The 18,621-nt window shown below is 47.5% G+C and overlaps 1 protein-coding gene across 5 annotated transcripts in view; it reads left to right on the plus strand.

Annotated features, from left to right (window-relative positions):
• The window catches only part of CHGB (chromogranin B), a 135,834-nt gene that overhangs the window by 7,072 nt on the left and 110,141 nt on the right, over positions 1 to 18,621 (plus strand). The gene's annotated exons all lie outside the window — the stretch shown is intronic.

Here is an 18,621-nt window from a genome sequence, read left to right on the forward strand (position 1 = left end):
CAGACAGACAGACGTCGCGTCAGTCGTTATTGTTTCAGGAAGGGTGTTGTTTGGATAAGCAGCAAACAGCATGGCTGAAGTTTGATGCAAGTGCCTCTGGCGCAGGGCAAAGCGTGGCTTACTGGAACTGCGGTATGGCTCTGTGCACCCTGACAAATAAATGCAAAGTGCACTGTGGATTCCTGATGCACGTGTGAGCAGTCAAGAGGGGGCTGTTATCTGTAATGTTTGCTGCCTTCTAATATCACGGTGCTCCTGGAGGAAGGAGTTAAAGCAGGATGGTTTCTGTTGGGTGACCTCCTGTACCGTCCTCCTTCGCCAGCAAAAAATATTACTTTGTACAATTATAACCAGCAAGAAAACATCTGTTTTGCACATTCATTCACTTTCTCATCCTCATTAAACCAGTAGGATAAGTGTTCTTTTGTAACAGTTGAAGAAACAGGCCACTGAATGACTGGTTGTGTCACATTTCTTGTGGATTAGCAATAAGATTGCTGTGGAATAGGATTGTGCTCAGCACCCGGGAGACACTGGTTAGGTTTCTTGCCTTGCTTTGTTCTGTTTCTTAAAGAGGGTGGATTTCTGCTCACTGGTCAAAAAACTGAGCTTTGGGCCAGTTCCCACTTTCAGAGCTGCACTGTTATATTTATCCACAAGGGAACACAACAGAAGTTTCATGAACAATTTTCAGTGCTGGTATTTCCTAATTTTTGAGCATGTGACTTTACAACCTGGAAGTTCATTTCACGTAACTGTTATGGATGTAGCATGTATACAGGTACTGATCTGCTCTTTTTTCTCTCAGAGCAATTCAGGCCAGTTTCTACCAGCTTTGTATGTGTTTAGGGATGAATTATTTGACATTGGTCAGAGTGCCTTGGAGAAGGTGCATTAATATACAATACTAAGATAGTTATCTAAAGTGTCATTGGTGGCCCTGCTACAGTCTTCCAAGTTCTTTCTCTTACCATGGGAGTAAATGTTCAATTGATGGATGTAAATATCTGTTAAAACAGTCATTTAAATGATTAAAAGTATACCATTGAACCAGTTAAGCGTTGGCAGGCCTGTAGATGGCAGCAAGGGCTGTTCTGGCCCAGTGTGGCTGACCATCCAACTAATTACTCAGTAAGCCTAATGCTTACTGGGTAGCTGGTTAACCTTTCATGTCCCTAGTTCAAACCTGAAAAGGCAGGCTATGTGGTGAGCTGGGTGTTGGTTGTACAAGATCATGGGTGTGGGAACAACGTGAGCAGCAAGAGAATTTGCTCTCTGCCTGGGACTGTGAGTACTGTCCGTTCTTGAAGCAGAGTTGGTCCTAGAGAATCAGACATCCTTGTTGGGTTGAGATTCTCAGAGAAAGGGATCACCCCGCCTGCTGCTTGACAGTCTCTGTTACATGTGTGCTGAGTATGTAGGAACAAACCAAATTACATTTACAGTTGGGCCTAGTAGGCTGTTTTCTGTCACAGCTCTTTTTCTGTGTCCACTTTCCACCAAAAATTTAGACTTTTAATTAAAAAAAAAAAAAAGCCTAGAGCCAAATAAAATTGTCTTTGGCCAAAAAAATTACTTTTGAAATACAGCCACTGCGATGCTGGGAGTTGGTTGTACTTCTGGGATGTGCTATGTTCCAGGCTCCCCAAGGGACTACGTGGCTGGGGCCACATTAGGGCATAACTTTGAAAGCATTTTCAAAAGGAGGGGCGACTTCAAAATGAGCAGCAGAGCAACGAGACCCAAATTGGTCGTTCCGAACTCAACTTTGAAACAATAAAAAGGGGGTCATTTTGAAAGCGTTGTTCCGCTCCTACCTTGGGATCAACACCTCGTTTCGACATCTATTTAGAAAGGAAATGTGTGTAGCTGCTCTCGTGGCCGCCATTTCAAAATGACCAGTCCCCCACAGTGCTGGCCCCCGCCGGAGCACAAAGACACCCTGGCCAGCACTCGGGGCTCTAAGGCTGCCAGCTCCGGCTGCCTTAAAGCTGCAGGGACACAGAAACCCCGTGCAGGAAGCTGTAAGTGTGCGGGCAGCCATGGGAGCACATGCTAGCAGCTGCACACTCTACAGCACCCCCCCCGAACAGCTGAAAACCGGAGACGTGGCCAGCAGGCAGGACCCCCAAGGCAGCAGGGCTCGTAGGACCCCAGGCAGCCGGCAAAGAGGAGGGGCACTCTGTGGCTGGAGGCTGGGGCCCGGGATTTCCTGGCCATCTGGGGGGATGAGGATGTTCTGCTCTGGAAGCTCAACGCGGCCGCTTTTGCCCGGCCAGCCGACAACCTGGCCGAAAGGGGACACCCTCCAGCCCCCGGACTGGCGACCAGGTGCGCTCCAAAGTAAAGGAGCTGCGCCGGGACTGTGCAAGGGCCAAGGACTCAGCCAGGCAGTCGGGGCAGCACCTGCAAGCTGCCCCTACTTCATCGAGCTGCACCAGCACCTTGGCTGCTGGGAGGCAGGACCCCCGGAATGGACCCTTGACACTGCTGAGCCGGAGGGGGAGGGGCGAGGAGCCACAACTGGGACCTTTTCAGTTTGGAAAAGAGGCGATTGAGGGGCGATATGATAGAGGTATATAAAATCATGAATGGTGTGGAGAAAGTGAATATAGAAAAATTATTTACCTTTTCCCATAATACAAGAACTAGGGGACACCAAATGAAATTGATGGGTAGTAGGTTCAAAACTAATAAAAGGAAATTTTTCTTCACACAGCGCACAGTCAACCTGTGGAACTCCTTGCCCGAGGAGGCTGTGAAGGCCAGGACTCTATTAGGGTTTAAAAAAGAGCTCGATAAATTTTTGCAGGTTAGGTCCATAAATGGCTATTAGCCAGGGATAAAGTATGGTGCCCTAGCCTTCAGAACAAGGGCAGGAGATGGATGGCAGAAGATAAATCACTTGATCATTGTCTTCTGCTCTCCTTCTCTGGGGCACCTGGCATTGGCCACCGTCGGCAGATGGGATGCTGGGCTGGATGGACCTTTGGTCTGACCCAGTATGGCCATTCTTATGTTTTTATGTTCTTATGACCTTCTGCATTACCCCCGACCCCATGCCTGGAGCCCCAAGGAGACAACGGGGACAGTGATGGAGAGTGCAGCAGCGAGGATACGCTCTATCTCGTCATGCCCCTGGAGGGCATGAGCTAGCCTGCCTCCACCTGGGCCTCTCCCGAGGCACCCACAGGTTGGACCAGGTGTGTCAGGCACCCTGGACCTTTGGGGTGGGGCCAGTCCCCACTGCTGCCAGCATGGAGCTGGGCACACGGCCAGCAGCCACGGGCCCTGGGGATGGCCACGTCACTGTCAGGGAGAGGCCCGTGCATGAGGATCCTCGCATGGGGCCAGGGACAGCCGCGCAGGGCACGAGTCATGGGAGGGTGGGCGGGGGGTGTGTGACCAAGCCCTACACATGGCCCAGTGCGGATGGACCCCGCAGCAGCTGGAATTTCCGAGCCGCCCCCATGGGCGGTGGGGTGGCCAACGGGGATGTGGCCACCAGTCCACCGTACCCAGTTGCGCAACTGACAGGGCGCCACCCTTTTCCCTTATATCTTCGTGGCGTCAATGTCCACGAGCCACCCCACTCCCCTTGATGTGTCGGGGGCCCCTGCAGCAGCCGGTGAGGGGGAAGATGCAATGCCCCCCGCCCCAGGACCGGGCACCGTGCTGGGCGGCCCTGCTGCCACAGCTGGGCAGGTGACCTTGTGGCAGCCCACACAACCGTGTGGCAGGAGCAAAACTGCCTTCTGTGGGACTGGTTGTCAATGGAGCGGGTGGCCTGGGACTAGGTCTCCGGGTACCTGGACACCCTCACCCAGGCCATCGCCATCCACCTGGCCCAGTCGCCTGCCCAATTGACATCCCCTCCCACTGCACCAGCCCCTCCTGCTATGCCCTCCCCTCTTGCTGCCCCTCCCCTTGCAGCCCTGCTCCCACCCTGCCTGAACATCGCCAAAAGGGAGGAGCTGGTGTGGTGGCTGCAGGCTGCATGCCTCCACCGGCCCCACCCTGGCGAGCCCAACGTTGCCACACCCCCCACTGTGCCCATACCTTCTAGTGTTCCCGGCGCTGTCCCAGCCCTGCAGGGGGGCCTGGACCTGGGGCATTTGTGGCTCTAGGGGCAGCCAGGGCTCCCGTCCTCCCACTCCTATGGGCAGATTACGCCCCCCGCCCCCATTAAGGTGTTCACCCCTTGCTCCACCTGTAAATAGTTGTATTGCGGCTTGGATGGGTTTGACCACTTAACTTTATTGGACAGTGTCGGTGTTGTGCATCGGGTGGGGCTAGTGAGGGACATGCATGTGGGTGGGGGTGCTGGTGGGGAGGAGGCGAGGGGTGGGTGTGTGGTGGGGGGTTGCACGGGGTGGGCCAGGGCCAAGTCACGGGGGCCCCTGAGCAAAGGCCTCCTGGAGGGCCTCCCACACACGTATCCCATCCTGGTGCACTGGCAGCACAGGACCGCATGTGGCTAGTTGTACTGCGGCACCACCTCGGCTGCCCAGCGCACCACAAAGAGCTCATGCTTGCCCTCCACGAGACTGTGGAGAGGACAGCATGTGCCCACCACCATGGGCATGCTGGGGAGGCCCATGTCCGGCGTGTGAGCAGGCGCCTGAAGGTGCACTTCAGGTGCTTGAACACCCACTCCACCGTGTTCCTGTCTGGTTGATCTGGGCATCGTATCAGTCCTGGCTCTCGATGGTGTGACCTGTGTAGGAGCGCAGTAGCCAGGCCTGGAGGGGGTAGGCTGAATCAACAACTGTGTATGGGGGCGTAGTCATGTCCCCCACCGGGAGCTCCTGTAGGGGGACGTAGTCACTCTCGGCCATCCTGTGCCTGAGCCGTGAGTTCCCCAGGATGCGGGCATTGTGGGCTCTGCCTGCCCACCCCATGCAAATGTCCATGAGCCATCTGCTGGCATCCACAAGGGCCTGGAGGACAATGGAATGATAGCCCTTCCAGTCTGTGTACTGTCCACGGCTGTGTGGTGCGGCCTGGATGGTGACGTGGGTGCTGTCCAAGGCGCCAAAACAGTTGGGGAACCCCAGCTGCTGGAACCCAGCCATGGTGGCGTCCATGTCCCCCATGCAGATGAGGGTGCGGTTGATGGCATCCATGACCTGCATGGAGTGCAGGGCAAAAGCGCGTGTGGCAGGATGCATGGGGGCCCTCTCTTCAGCCCCCCTCCACCCAGGACTTTTGTGGGTACATGACCCTGGCTGACTTCATTCTAGAAGGCTGACTCTGATGGTGGCCTTCCCCAGCCTGAGTTGGTGGCCAGCCGAGCAGTTGCTGTCTGGGGTGGCCAGCTTCCAGGGGGAGTGCAGGCCACATGCAAGTGTCCTGGTGGTGTAGTGCTGGTGCCAGCCACTGACACCCTCCATGAAGGCGGCTCTTGTGGGAGGGATAGCTCAGTGGATTGAGCGTTGGCCTGCTAAACCCAGGGTTGTGTATTCAACCCTGGAGGGGGCCATTTAGGGATCTGAGGCAAATAGGGAAAAAAAAAAAAAGGGGATGGTGCTTGGTCCTGTCAAGAGGGCAGGGGACTGGACTCGATGACCTCCTGAGGTCCCTTCCATCTCTGTGAGATGTGCATCTCCATATAAAATTGCGGAGCCAATGCTCATTGTCCCCCTTCTCCATCATGATGTGATCCCACCATTCCCCACTGGTGGGTTACTGCCGGAGGTGACAGCAGGCCCAGGAAAGATGGTGCTCTGGATGCACCATCAGGGGGGCCTGCAGGAAGCTGGCCAGGTGGCTGGTAGTCCGGAGCCTCAGATGTTGCAATGTTGATCCGCATTTCACGTGTAGTCGCTTCATATCAAAACGACTCTCTTTGAAATTATGGGTTGGGATTACCCGTTTGGAAGTCCCTTGCTAGCTTGGCTACAGCCTGTGGTGTCTCACGATGCACTGTGCCTTTCTGATGTCCTTGTGTGACTGTCACGGTTCACTGTGGCATCTCAGCGAGCAGGGAGAAAGTGGTGCATCATGGGAGACGTAGTCCAGCCAGGTAGCCTAACCCACAGAGAAGAATGGTGATATGAGGTAGCTAAACTACAACTTCTAGGAGGCGGCACTTCTGAACAAAATTTCAGGTGTTCTCTTCATTATTTGGCTGAAATTTTTTTTTTTTAAATTTTTTTCAATTTTCTCAATTAAATTGTAATTTTCCGTAGGGGGAGAAGAACCAGCAAACCCATTTTTGACTCATAATATTTCCAGATGGTTAGAATAGGAGAGGCAGACTCCACAGACGGTGAGTAGATTGGTGCAGAGCTACTCTACAGAAACTAAGCCACTCTGCGCTGGACAGGGAAAGACGGAAGGAAGTGGTCAGAGAGGCATCAGACACCAATGAGTGCTGAGCCCATGGTGGTTGATGATGATGATGACTTCACTGATTTTTTTTCTACCATGGTGAAGTCAACGTGCTGGATCCTGGCACTTGCCCTGGTATGGCAGAGGGAGAACACCGATTTTTAGAACGTAATGCTGGTGTCAGAAGAATTCTGATACATGTTATGTCATGTGATCCAGCCCGATGTAGTTGCATCATGCAACTAGGTTCCCTCTTCCCCCCACTCCCCCGACTGAAATGTTTGTGGCAGATGAATCACTTTCCTTTGAACTAGGTGGTGCTCATTTATTTGATCCCTTCAGAGATTTCCAGTTTAAAAAGTTTTGTTGTGTCCTGCATTTGCCCCAAGACCCTTCAGCATGGTATTCCTTTGTGTGTGGCTTTTGCCGATGCTGTCATCTTCAGCGGGAATGGCTACGTAGTCAGGGTGTTGGACGTTGTTAATAGGGTGTGGGGCACAGCTTGTTTTTAACCTCTGCGCCTTTCTGGAATGCGAAATCCAAACTGCTTTGAATGCAGTCCTTTCATCTCCTGTTCAGTCCTGACGCAACCAGGGTTAAGAAGGTTGTGGCAGTTAGATTAAATAGCCTGGATGAAAATAAAACTAGATGAGATGATCTGAAGAAGAGGGTCTGTCCCATGAAAGCTCATCACCTAATAAATTATTTTGTGAGTCTTTAAAGTGCTATTGGACTGCCTTTTTGTTTTGATAGTATATAGACTAGCATGGCTTTCTCTCTGTTACTAGATGAGCTTGAAAGGTCATTTGTAAGGGGGTTTGCAAATATTTTTTAAATAAAGAAAAATCTATTTCTTCTGTTTGCAGGCAAAGCTACCAATATTGCAGTGAAATTTCTGCTCAGGTTGGAGAGTTGGATAGTTAAAAGGAGGTGTTTAACTCCTTGTCCTCACATCTGCTGACTCGAGCTACTTGCTAAACAGCTCAGAAAATTGCAGTGTCAGAGATGGTAGTGTTTAAACATCAGCACCTCTACTGGTCATTCACTATGATGTTCGTGCAGAGGATAAGCACCCGTGAGCCTAGTCTCACTGTGGTGTAATAACTTATGAGGCCTGAGCAGTTTCCTTCAATTTCTAGTACAGGTTGAACCTCTCTCATCCAGCACTCTTGGGACCTGACTGGTGCTGGACAAGAGAATTTGCTGGACAATGGGAGGTCATCATTTTCTAGCGCATTACCAACACTCCCACTGCTTACTGGACTCTTAGAAGACATTTAGTGGTAAATTACAGCTAAATAACAGCACAGAACATTGAGAGCCAGGACTGATGGCTGTAAACAAACTTTATGGGACCACAGAAAACTTGGCCACATCCATGATAAGTGGTCATCCGTCTACCTAAAATCATTTCATATAATGGATGTTGCTGGACGAGAGAGTGCCAGATTAGAGAAGTTCATCCTGTAGCATTTATCTATGTCAAGGATTTCAGCTTTCGCTGTGTTTTGTCTGGTGAAAGTAGGAGCATTGGAGGAGGCCATGTGGCCTAGTTGTTATAGTAGAAGGTTTGGCTGATTAGTATTCCTGTTCTAACTTGAGCTTTGATTCATTTCAGCTATTGGTGTAATTATAAAGTGTCTGCTTGCAAGTAATATTTGTTGTGCTATATTTCCTTGTTGGTAATGTGAATATGTCAAATCAATATTTTGCTCTGCTTAGGAGATGAAATTCCTTGGACAATGTGATAGGAAGCAGTTGGTTGGTTTTAGACAGACAGCTTCTCATAGCAAAAAAGTCTTGTAGCATTTTAAAGACTAATAACATGATTTATTGAATAGTAACAGAGAAAATGCTTTATTACGTGATGGGATTTTGTGGGGCAGACTCACTTCTTCAGATCTGGAAATTCTGTTAAAAGTAAATTGGCACAAGAAGAATTTAAACAGAAGGACAGAAAAAAATGAAATGAAAACTGATGAATCAGCACAAAGGACAGAAGGAGGAAGGCTGAAGTGGGTGGAAGAGGCGAAAGAAAATTACTGCAAGCGTAACAGAATTAACAGAATTTCCAGATCTGAAGAAGTGGGTCTGTCCCATGAAAGCTCATCCCCTAATAAGTTTTGTTAGTCTTTAAAGTGCTAGAGGACTGCTTTTTTGTTTTGTGAAGTTACAGACTCACATGGTGACCTCTCAGTGTCTCATAGGTTTTCTGTAAGCCTTTATATGTGTAATCACAAGTGCTGGGATCTATGGGGAATCCCTGTGGTGAATTTGTATGGTGACTTATTTGCTCAGAACCGATTTTTCTTGAGCAGGAGTTAATGCTATTTGCGTTAATTGTGTTGGTGATTAATGTGGCATGTAAGAGGAATGTTTGATTACTCAGCACCCCCAAGATTGGTTTAAGGAGCACCGAGTTTCCAGCTGATCACACACTCACAAGACATAGAAAAAGAAAGACAAACTGCTCAAGCTAACCTGAAACTTCACGTGTATTATGGCCATAGAGGCCAGATCCTGCATTTTTGTGGATGTACAACACCTGCTGACTTCAGCAGGCGCTTTGGGTGCACAAAGAATGAAAGATAAGGCCCCAAATTCTTCTTCTGTTCGTGTTCTAGCTGCATCTGGAAGCCCTGACTGGAGTCCAACTATGATTAACACTGAGTACATACAATAAAAGTCAACCCTGACCAGAAAAAAATGCAATATAAACAAATACTTGTTTGAGTATAGTTTTCTGTATAATTTTGTGTGTGTGTGTGTGTGTGTGTGTGAGAGAGAGAGAGAGAGAGAGAGAGAGAGAAGCCATGTTGCTCTAAATACCTGAGTGCCTGCTCTTGGTAACAGCACATCTATAAAATCATTCACATCTTTTATTTCAAAAGGAGACGTCTGCTTTCTACTCGAGCTTGTTGACGCTTACGTAAGTCCCTTTGTAAATCAGTGCTGTAAAAATGCAATCTGAAGCAGCAAGTCTTAGAGCTTGAGTCAGCTGACTTGAGCTGTTGTGATTTGCACTGGAAGCAGGATAAAAATAGCAGTATAGATGTTCTCGCTCACTTTGGAGACAGGGACTGAGACCAGTCCCCTTTCTTGGCTTTCATAGCCTGTGGTCCAGCCCTAGCGGGAATGTCTACATTGCAATTTTCAGTGTGAGCCTGAACTGGGGTTTGTTTGTTTGCAGTTTAGTCCTGTCCTCAGTCTTGATTGCAGAAAGCGTAACTGCATGGACAACCAAACTGCACATCCACAGGGAACTTAAATGCCAGAGCATCTTAGAGTTAGTCATATCTCTTGGGGTTTTTTTTCCCCTCTTGTTAAATGGTGAAAATTGGTTCAGGGACTATTAGCATTATTAATTTGTATTGCAGTAGCACCTGGGGACCCTCATCACAGACCATGACCCTGTTGTGTTAGGTGCTGAACAGTGCAAGATGGTCCCTGCGCCATCAAGCTTTGCATCTGTGTATGAGACAAAGACAACAGATGGACACAGGCAAATGGGGGGAGTGGAAGGAAACAGTGAGGGCATATTGGGCAGCATGATAAGTGGTGGTATTCCCCCAGCTTGCAAGATTTAACCTATGAGGAGTGATTTGCTCTGGCCTGTACTCTGAAGAGTTTTGACTTGGAGGCTGGCACCTATGGTTTAGGCAGTGGAAATGACAGGCAGTTCTTCTAGCTCTATTTTAAATGCCATTTTTTTAGTTCAATGAGGATGGTGGTGTGTCTTGCTTCAGTGGTAATTTTTTCACACACGCTCAGGTAAAGCCAGCAGGAGTCCCTGTCTCTCAGAACATAACCTGCTTAGTGGATATGCAGATGGAGACAAAGTAATATTTTTCTAGCATCTTTCCAATTGATATTGACCAGAAAGCATGACATTCTGCTTTCAAGCAGCTGGAATAAATATTAATGTATCCTCAGTATGACTGAGTCACTAAGAATTAAAAGCATATATAACATAGGGAGGATGCACCATTTTATTGGAAGGGAAATGTGTCATAGTAGTTGGGTAATTCCATTAAACTGTTGAATCATCAAAACAGTGCTCCCTGTCACATGGAAATGTTATCAAACTCCAGATGTAAAGGCGAATGAGAGTAATATGATTTATGAGCAAGGGAGTAATTTCCTGCTGTAACAAAGATGCAGTATCTCCAGCAGAAACAGAGTTTGAAGTGAAAAGGAAATTTAAAAACACACCCACCCTCAAACTTCCTTATTTGGTAATACAGCAGTGGAGCTTAGAATATTGAAGAAGATAAAAATAGTACAGGTTGAACCCCTCTAATCCAACACTCTCTTGTCCAGAAACAGCCGTAATCTGGCATGATTTTAGTTAGCTGGATGACCACTTATCCTGGGTGTGGCCACGTTTCCTGTGGTCCGATAAAGCTTGTTTACAGCCAGAAGTCATGGCTCTCAGTGTTCTGTGCTGTTGTTTGCTCTAATTTACCCGTCAATGTCTTCTAAGAGCCCGGTAAGCAGTGAAAGTGTTGGTAATGTGCTAGACAGTACTGATGTCCTGTGGTGTGGCAAATTCTCTCATCTGCCCCTGGTCAGGTCCGGAGGTGCTGGACTAGAGAGGTTCAGCCTGTAGTTCTTTGTTCTTTTTTACGTTTCTGTTCAGAAAACAGAATGAAATTACTGTGTTTATAACATTTCTAATCTGCATTACTTGCATCTTAATATAGCTCTGTTAGGAACTGTTTCAATCCAGACAAATTGTTTTAATTTAAATATTTTAAGTGCTTTTTCCTGTTTTGATTTTGCTTATTTTTCCCCAGCAAACCCTATATGGTAAATCCTCAAAAACTGCGATTTTTGATTTGCGCTTAACTCGCATTAATGCAGGTTAAGTGCAAATGGAAATTGTCCCCCCTCCAGGTCCCTCAGCTGGGAGACCTGGGGGACACACAGCTGCTTGGGGCATGGTTTCTCCCAGCTGGGAAAAGCTGGGGGCTGTGTGGCTGCGCGCCCCACACTTCCGCCCCAGCTGCCTGGTTCCCCAGCCAGGGGAATTCTGGGAATCTCCTCAACTCCCCCCCCAGTTTACGCGAAATCCAATTTATGCGGAGGTGCCCAGGATGCAACCTCTGTGTAAATCAAGGGATTACTGTATTCTCTTTTTGACAGGGCTCCTCTCTCTTTGATGCTTTTGTGTGCATCATGATAACACCCCACATGTGCAAGGTGCTGTCCAGACACAAAGGCAGATCTGGATCTTGCCTTTAAGAGCTGAGCAGTCATAGAATCACAGAATCATAGGGCTGGAAGGGACCTCAGGAGGTCATCTAGTCCAGCCCCCTGCTTCAAGCAGGATCAACCCCTACTAAGTCATCCCAGACAGGACCTTGTCCAGCCGGGACTTAAAAACCTCAAGGGATGGAGAATCCACCACCTCTCTAGGCAATGCATTCCAATGCTTCACCACCCGCCTGGTGAAGAAATTTTTCCTAATATCTAACCTACACCTTTCCCTCTTCAACTTCTGACCATTACTCCTTGTTCTGCCCTCTGACACCACTGAGAACAATTTCTCACCCTCCTCTTTAGAGCTCCCCTTCAGGAAGTAGAAAACAAAGGGCATGGGAAGGGGATACAGCATCCAAGCTGGGATCATGGGGAAGGTTGGTGCCTCTCTAATTCAGGTGAGAAAAGGTTCTGTGTAATGAACATTGTTACAAGTAATAAGTGGTACCTTTTGGAGGGATGGGTGAGTGGCTGGGAAGATGAGGTGGGAAGGAAAGGAGACGTTATAGGGAAGAGATGTGGTCAGTGGAGCCAGGAAATAGGAGAGGATAGAAGAGAGAGGAGAGAATTGAGTGATGGAGGAATACTGGAAGATGTCAGTGTGTGCCTGGAGCAGAGGTCACAGTCCAAAAGAGTCTGATGGCTCAGTCGTCTGCTTTGAAACTGGGCTTCCAAGAATCAGTGCAGTTGGGACACCTGCTGAAGTTCTGGCCCCAGGTATAGACGGACCCTGTGATGTTGGGAGGCTGAGACTCTGAAAGCTGCTCCTGGGAACAAGACCCTTTCCAGGCTACTCCTGAAGCTTCACTGTCTGGTCATGCCAGGTACACAGGCTCCAAGCCTGGGTCCACAGGCTAATGTTTATGGGGCTCAGGCTACCATGCTAAAAATAGCTGTGTAGTCAGCATTATTGAATTGCTCTACCCTCCCTACCTCCACCCTGGCTTCAGCCCCTGGGCTCCAACCTGAGTGGCAACATCTGTACCCCTATTCCCTGTAAACTGCATGCTTGGGCGGTCACCCAGGAGAGATCGAAATGCTGCCCAGCTGATTACAGCAGCCAGCATGGTGGTGGTGCCCATGCACATAATAAAATTATTCTGCACATGGGGGGAGAAGAAATTACAGGGACCATTGATCTACTCAGCTAGCACAGCAGCATGAGACCGTGTCTGTTGGTCTGGATCGGGAGGGTCATTGCCACAGGGTGTGTAGATATAGCCATAATTGGGCTCAGAGATTTGTCAGTTTTTATTGCAATTTTTTTTTCTTTTTGGTCCTCTGTACTTATATATGTTAGTCTGTATCGGAAGTGAAATTGAGTTGAAGACGGGGTTCTGTCCCACTAAAGCTCATCATCGAATAAATCATTTTGTTAGTCTTTAAAGTGTTACATTTCTACTGCTTTGTTTTGTTAGGTTATACACGTGTGCTGTCATGGAATGTTGAAAATTGAAGGAATGGACTGTACTTTTAATACCCTCAGTAAGCCATTTAGGTCAGAGGTTCATGGCAGTATAAATTCAATGTGTTCTTTTTTTTTTTTTATCCTGTACAATAAAGGAAAACCCAGCTTGGTAGCTTAATTACCAGGAGAAATGGAATGCCAGAATATATTCTATCTCACTGTATTCATTAAGGAGAAAGTGTAATGCCAAAGATCACAGACTTTACTTGAAAGTTCTGAGCGCTCATTAGAGAACCTGTGCATATGCTGTAAGTCCAAAACAAGTTTTCTGCAGTCATGTTATCCATGCTGGTTCAAATTCGCTAAAATAGGAGGCACCCTTGTTTAGACAGTTGCCACAGTTCCCTGCACACACGATGTGCAAATGGCAGTTTAGGTGCCTAAATTCCCCCTGTATATGCACAATTATTGTGAGTTTGTGCAAAGGTAGATGCACATTGTGCGTGCAGAAATTAATAAACAAATACGATGATCAGATAGGTGCCTGGCGCGCATGTTCTGATGTTTGACCTGATCTGGAGGGATCTATATACGTAGAGTTTGTACCCTTTTTTTATCCATAAGAGAACCCTTAAGAGTCCTGGTGGATGTGAGTATTTAGACTGCTGAATCACGGAACAGTAGTTTGGTTTCTGCTGCCCTCTAGTGATCAATATTCCTGACTTTTTATACATTATGTAGTATTTGGAGGCACTGAGACCTTATACAGGGTGAGTGAAGTCTACAGTCATGACTGAGAGTTCGCTGGCCTTTAGCTTGTGTGGTAGAGTACAGGGCTTTAGGCCCTAGGATCACAGGTTCAATCCCTAGTGCCAGCAAGCTGGATCTGTTGGCATTACAATTGGTGCCTCTGGATACTACAATTAGAAGTGTTTCAAATAGAGGTATAATTACGCTGGTGGTGCTGGAAAAAAATTAGCATCTACACATTCCTGCCAGAAGCCCCAGATCCTCAGCAGTGTTCCTCGTAGGCAGTGTGCTTGTGTGGTCAGTCACAAGAGACTGAAATGCAGCCCAGCTGATTAGCAGAGTGCCCACAACTAGGTTTTGTGTTTCTGCTAATGGTGCACATTTGTACCTGTCTTGGTGCACATTCAGCACATGGATGGAAAGATTAAAGGGAATATTGATCCTTGGGTGTTGCAAATCTGTGGTGCTTGATTGATTTCAGTGGGGTTACATCAGTTTACTCCAGCTGAAGATCCTGATCTGGAAATATTTGCCAAAGGAAACTTGATTGTCCACTACTTTAGCTAAAAGGGTGTCATTTTCCACACGGTGTTGTTCCCATCACAGGCCAGTGAAGTATTTTTGTGTTTTTAGGAATAGTCTCTTAGCTTGTGCCTGCATTTCAGCCCTGTGCTTTAGAGCAGTGGTTTTCAACCTGGAATCCACAGACCTAGCCCTCAGATTTCCAAAGGACTCACACCTCCATTCAAAATGTTTTAGGTGTCCACAAATGGGGGGGGGGAAGGTTGAAAACCACTGCTGTAGAGCTTGATTACGCTGAGTGTAGGCAGGTCGGTGTTTACCCCCGAACTGGGCCTGACTTTTGAATACAGCAATCCCTTTATTTATGCAGAGGTTGCTTTCTGACCAACCTCTGCGTAAATTGAATTTCATGTAAATTGCGGAGGGGTTGGGGGAGCAGGCAGCTGGGGGAAGCAGAGGGGGCAGCCACATGGCCCCTGGCTTCTCCCAGCTGGGCGGTCACGCAGCTGCTTGTGAAACTGTGCCGCAAGCAGAGCTCCGCACCTGGGGAGCCGGACATGCGGACATCTGCTTGTGGAGCCAGTTCTCCCAGCTGGGAGAACCGGCGTTGCAAGGGGCCGTCTGTCTGGGATGGCAGCCTGACTCACGGCTGCTGCTGCTGCCAGGAGCAGGAAACCACTCCTGTCAGGGCAGCAAGAGTCAGGTTGCTGCCCCTGACAAGAACTGTTTTCCTGCTACCATCAGGGACGGCAGCCTGACTCGCAGTTGCTGCCCCTAGAGCAATGATTTCCCACTCCTGTCAGGGGTGGCAGTTGCGTTAACCTGAGACATGAACAACTGGATTGTACAAACAATGTCTGCGGATAAATGTTGTTGTAAGGCCCTTCATTACAGGGATGTGCTGTATATTTTTTTCCTTGAAAAAATTTGGGTTTTGACAAAGCCAGGATTTAGGTTTCACTGATTTTTTTTTTTTTTTTTTTTTCCTCCTGACCCAGATTTTGGCTTTTTTGGTACTGGAAAGTTTTTACAGGGGAAATAAAAGGTTCTGCGCTATAGGGAGTCACCAAGGGGCTGTGCCTGGCTGAGGAGCCAGTACTGCCTGGGTGCAGGGTTCTGTTCTCCTCCTGACCCCAGCCCCTAAGCATAGCCCCCTCCACTTTCTCCGCGCCCTCGGGGAGAGAGACAGGAAAGGAGTTTGGAGGTAGAAGACTTTTTCCACCACTGTATTTGCAGATACCCTCCCACTGGCTGCACCCATTGCATCCTGGGAGTATCAGGCACCCCTACCCTGCCTGCTGTCCTTCATTTTAGTTTTTTTTTACTTGTTTCATCTGTTTTTAAAACTGGAAACTAAACACTGCGAATGTAGGGCCTTGCGGTGTTGTCAGAGGGTTCCCCAACACAGTTGTAGCAGAGCTGGGAGTATGGCCTCTAATCTGGCAATTACAGGTTGAACCTCTCTAATCCAGAATTCTCTTGTCCAGCAAACTGTAATCTGGCATGTTTTTAGTTAGCCAGACAACCACTTATCTTGGATGTGGCCAAGTTTCCCATGGTCCCATAAAGTTTGCTTACAGCCACCAGTCGTGGCTCTCAGTGTTCTGTGCTGTTATTAGCTGTAATTTACCACTAAATGTCTTCTAAGAGCCCAGTAAGCAGTGGAAGTGTTGGTAACGTGCTAGACAATATTGACCTCCGGCAAATTCTCTCGTCCATCACTGGTCATGTCACAAGGGTGCCGGACGAGAGAGGTTCAATCTGGACTATGTTCCATCTAGTACAGACTAGATCAGATCTGAGTTCTATCTGTTAGCTCTGGCAGTGACCAGTTTAGATGCCAAAGCATGAGGTGTAAAATTCCTGCCAGAATTTTTAGATTAATTAGATTGCTGCAATTTTTGACATCAGTGTTCTATCCCTTGTCAAGGTGGTTGTTTTACTCTAGTTGCTTACCAAGAAAAGGGAACATTCATTCATGTTTTTCTTTGTTTTAAGATGAGAGTGTTGATTTTTCAGTTGCAAGCTTGATGTGAAATTGTGTTTCCTATTGATTTTTTTGTTGTTTTTATTCCCAGTGTACTCACTTGCGCCAAACATCCCTCAAGTACAATTTAAAAAAATCTCCCTCTTCAAAGCTAGTTGGAGTGATTCTGAAATATTTCAACTCTTAATGCAGCACATATACACTTGGACACAATGAGCCAGATTCTCAGCTGAAGTAAATCAGCATTGCTCTGGTGAGATTAATGCTGAAGCTCTGGCCAGTTGTATTTGCAATATCTGTTAGCAAAGTGGTGTAATTACGTCAAATATTAAATGAAGTAGAGAAGCTAAATTAGGGCTTCTATCAAATTAGTACAAGTAGATTAAGCCATGTAACATAGTAAACTGGAGATCTCTGGATAGATGAGAGGATGTATGTCCTTGTAGCCATCTGTATGCATTATAAGGAAGAAAAGTAATCATGGATTGGTTTTAAAGATGAGAATGAGATTTTGAAAGAGAACTTTATTAATCCATCTTTCAAAGATTCTTCCTTGACTATACACTCATCCCTTGCTATACGAGCACAGTTGGTTCCCAACTTTCAGCTTGTAGGTGAAAACTCATAAGAGGGACACTAAATTACCATTAAAATACATGTAAAAGTCTCTGATTGGTTCCTAGTGCTCCTAACTGGGGGAAGGAGTGGCAGCATGCAGCTTGAAAAGTAAGTGAACGTTGTGGGGGTAGGGGTTGGAAAAGGTGCAGTACCTGTGGGGGGTGCCATGGGCTGGGGGATTCTGGGCCTGCGTAGGTGTTTGGAGCAGGCGGGGCTGGGGGATGCGTGGGGAGTTGTGGGTCAGGGGTGCTGGGAGGGGCTGCAGGTTTCCTCGTGCCCTGACCAGGGATGCCGCAGCTGGCTCTGCTCCAGCTGCGAGGCTGTGGGTCTCCCCGCACCCCGGCCAGGGACCCCACGGCTGGGTCTGCTCCAGCGGTGGGGCTGCAAGTCTTCCTGCACCCTGGCCAGGGACCCAGTGACTGGAGCAGAGCCAACTGCGAGTCCCCCCGCCCCCTAGCCAGGGACCCTGCGCCTGGCTCGTATAAGCAGGGGAAGTTCAGTATTTTAGTGAACAAAGGTATGTATTTATGTCCCTCGTTTTAGCAAGTACTCGTAAGTCGAGTACTCATGAAAGGAGGGATGAGTGTACTTACTCTTGACATCTTCAGTCTTGTTACTCAGAGTGGTTCTGACTTCTCGGTGTTAGTAATTAAGTGTTTTTTGCTTAAATGTCATTCACAATTGACTATTGTACAGAAAATGCGCACTTGGAACTAAAACAGTGGTTCTCATATACACTTTGCTTTGCTTGATCGAATTCTGGGGTTCTGCCTGGGGATTTGATGGCACCGCCAAAGACTTGTTCTTTAGACCAGTGTTGCTTAAACTATGTTCTGTAGAACACTGGTATTTGGGGAACAACTCGCAGGTGTGCTGTGAGCATTTAGAAAAATAATTTAAGTATATATTTTCTGTTATTAAAACCAAATACAGTGTTACTTCTTCATTGCTATGATGCCCGATTAAATTACTTCATTTTGTTTTTGCTGTATATGTTGCTGTTTGGTTTTTTGGTCTGAGAACACATATGTTTCTTGAAGAAAATTTTCATAGGGGTTCCTCATAAAAATCTTATTTTGGGGTGTTCCGTGGTCTCAAAAAGTTTAAGAAATGCGGCTTTAGACACATCCATGCTCCAAAGTCTGCAGTTTCTCTTTTTATGTCAGTCTGCAAGGGGTGAATTCCATTCTGTCTAAAGAATTGAATTCTCTCCAGCTAGCCATCTTGTCTGCACTTAATCTTTGAAGGGCTGATTTTTGTTCTGTTGGATCCACTGAGGCCATCGCTAAGCAATCAGAGGATTGACTTCAGCCATTAAAATTGAAGCCACGTAGGACCACTTCTTAAACTGGAGGCCCAAATCAACATGCCAAGTGTGCATGCAGCTGCTAGGTTTGCAAGTGCAAATAGCATATACATTAATTTTTGGGGAAGTTCTGAGCACTGTGCTATGCAGGAGGTCAGGCTAGATGGTCACAATGATCTTTTCTGTCTGTGGAACCAATAAATCTAAAGAGACATTGCAGGGAGAAATACATGCTGCACTCTCTGCTTTACATGGCTGTCCAGGTTGAACCTCTCTCATCTGGCATCTTTGGGACCTGGCTCATGCCAGATGAGAGAATTTTCCAGACCACAGGAGGTCAGTATTGTCGAGCAGCATTGCCAACACTTGCACTACTTACTGGGCTCTTAGAAGATGTGTAGGGGTAAATTAGAGCTAAATAACAGCACAGAACAC

The sequence above is a fragment of the Carettochelys insculpta genome, chromosome 3, assembly GCF_033958435.1.
Source record: "Carettochelys insculpta isolate YL-2023 chromosome 3, ASM3395843v1, whole genome shotgun sequence".
Lineage (NCBI taxonomy): Eukaryota > Metazoa > Chordata > Testudines > Carettochelyidae > Carettochelys > Carettochelys insculpta.